Raw genomic sequence first — 2,615 nt, 5'->3', positions numbered from 1 at the left:
ATTTTGACGAGCAATGTGATTGCAAGTTTTTGTGTGTGGGCACTTTGATGTCTTGAAATAAGCATTTGCCGCATGACGCCACCAGACAACATTCTCTCAATTTCGGTGTTTAAAAACATTTAAATCTTTAAAAAACTTGCTGAATAATTTCCTAAAACGTAATCATAAATAATCCAATAAGGAACAGACTTTTATTTTGATTTAATATAAAAATTTCATCGATGTTACCACCAGCACGCTTTCTTACAAATGAAAATATGGCTGTCAAACTATCGAATTGCCTGCAATAGATGTCAAGCAATAAGCGCTGACATATATTGCAGCACATGAGAAATAGGCGGTCTCCATTGGAAATATATTTTGTGACATAGTTTTCACGACATCAGTGTTTTCCTGTGGAGACAGGGCCTGAGTGAGTGTATATACGGCCGCCACGACCATCTATTATTATGTGCACTAAAAGTGTCGCAACAGTCGAACGCATTTTCCTACACCAGGTTACTCTAGTACACTCAACCAACAGAGCCACGATGTAGCGAACAAAGGTGGTGCATTCCACAAACCGCAACGTTGGTTTTGCCGATTTTGACAATTTTCAAGTAAAAGTAAACAACGCCTTAGAGACTTTAAATGCACTGAAATTCACCAATTCTCTAAAAAAAAATCACAATTTTTTAACTGTTTCTTTATTAATTCCTTTTATATATCACATATTTTTTACAATTTAACTGACTTAAGCGAAGCGCACATTGGCGCGATTCTGTCGTTGCGAATCCGCAAGCCCAAAAATTACAACAATGCTACCCATACATTTTAATGCGCTAGCGCACACTTGCACGATTCCGTCGCTGCGAATTTTTCGAACATTCAATGTTCCTCTCTATTGACGCGTTCGAAACGCGGCTTGCAGCGTTTTGAAGGCGTCAAAGAAGAAGAAGAAAGGTGTCACAGCAATAAAGGCAAAGAAAAAAAAACGTGTAATGTACAAAAACTAATAAAAACGTTCGTAATAATAGTATTTTGTACGATTTGGGCACGCCGAGTGCGAAAATACACGAAATAAAGGGAAAATTGAGTGAATTGTACATCGGAAATCGACGCGAAAAAATCGCTCAAGTGTGCGCACGTTTGCGGATTCGAAGTTAACAGCCGAATTCGCAACGTATTCGCAACGATGGAATCGCGCTAATGTGCGCTTCGCTTTAAACCACGTTTTCTTTCGAAAATTGAACATTAAGAAAATGTACTGTCTTGACACAGTGCCTTTTAACCCCTTATTCGGATTTGTTTAATTTTACTAGAGAAATGTCATCGCCGCAGGGAGAACACAATCTTGTATTCATAATTCTTGATGTGGTATTGATATCGGCATGTTCTTTGGACATCGCACTAATTTGTAACTTTGGCATCCCTGCACACATCACCATAGAAGAGCATGCTTGCTACATACATATGTACATATATATGTATAGTTTTACTTTACCATGCTTCTATGCACATACATACGTACATATATAAAATAATTTTGTGAATATTTGACAAAATATGCAGCCGATGTCGAAAAACACGTTTTTTTTTTGCACATCAATCTTTTGATTTTTTATGCAATACTAGGGCTGTTTTCTCAAGCAGCTTTTAAAATTTCTCTGTCATTCAAAGTTTTAAAAGCGGCTTGAAAAAAACGGCCCTTAAACTAAACAACTTTTTCAGGTCTGGGATAAACTTTTCTATAAAACACGAAATTTTACCACTTTTTTGAATTTAAAAGGACTATCTATCAATCAATCAAATGTATGGTTTCTTTGCCAAAAATTCACATAATTATATTGAATAAATGTCCTTTGAGTAACGAAAAGATTACAATACTACACGTACTACATAGCAATACGATCTTAAATAGTAAGTGTGATGAAAATTTTACTTACGTTGAGAATAGCAATAGAGTAAATGCGTGTTTTTGATTCCAACGCAGTTATTGAAATTCAAATCCACTTCCAGCTGATGAATACGATCCCTGAAGCGCAATATTGGCACTTTTGCTTCGATTAGGTTGAAATTCTCGAACTCGGCTACATTTAATACAATAACATTAGCATTGCAGTTGAGTAAAAAAATTAACGCTGATATATATGTGCACTCCACAAACTCGAAATAACTTTTAAAACTAATGCATGACTAATCACCACACGTCCAAGCACAACCGGCTACGCCAAAGGAAATTTAGTTACTGAACTTCTGTGCAAAGCCATCGATTTTATAAGCACATGGTTAATATGGAGATTTTGCTACCTGCATACAAATGTAATCCCTAAAAATCTATGCAACTTCAACGCGCAAACTTTCCTTCCTTCAGGTAACTGCAAATTACTCCCTTAAAATTTTATACATTCTTTCGTATTGAAGTTTGGCGCGAAAGACAGCGTCATTTGTTTGCCAAGATTGCCATTGCTCGACATTTGTATGTATACCTGCAAAACACCCTTGCATTTATCACATTTAGAGATGTGACTGTTACTCATCATCTACACAATCCATTGTTTGTCTCTTAACATCTGGTATTTTCTTGTTTCAAGCCTGCGTTGCGAATACGTAGCAAGGCATGACATAACTTAAGC

At 36.4% G+C, this 2,615-nt stretch overlaps 1 protein-coding gene across 3 annotated transcripts in view; it reads right to left on the bottom strand.

Moving 5' to 3' along the window:
* Positions 1 to 2,397, bottom strand: part of LOC108373798 (poly(A) RNA polymerase gld-2 homolog A-like) — a 28,703-nt gene extending 26,306 nt beyond the window's left edge. For 2 of the 3 annotated variants that reach the window (XR_001848995.1, XM_017629753.1), the window contains exon 1: positions 1,926 to 2,245. The gene's annotated coding sequence lies outside the window, so the exon portion shown is untranslated. Of the gene's footprint in view, positions 1 to 1,925; positions 2,246 to 2,289 lie in introns of those variants that run through there. The other variant, XM_017629752.1, reaches the window with a different exon arrangement.
* Positions 2,398 to 2,615: the final 218 nt, after the last annotated feature.

Source organism: Rhagoletis zephyria, unplaced genomic scaffold, assembly GCF_001687245.7.
Source record: "Rhagoletis zephyria isolate East Lansing unplaced genomic scaffold, Rhagoletis_zephyria_1.1 Rzeph_scaffold_07039, whole genome shotgun sequence".
NCBI lineage: Eukaryota > Metazoa > Arthropoda > Insecta > Diptera > Tephritidae > Rhagoletis > Rhagoletis zephyria.
The sequence above is the reverse complement of the archived record's forward strand: the minus strand, read 5'-3'. Positions and strand labels throughout refer to the sequence as shown.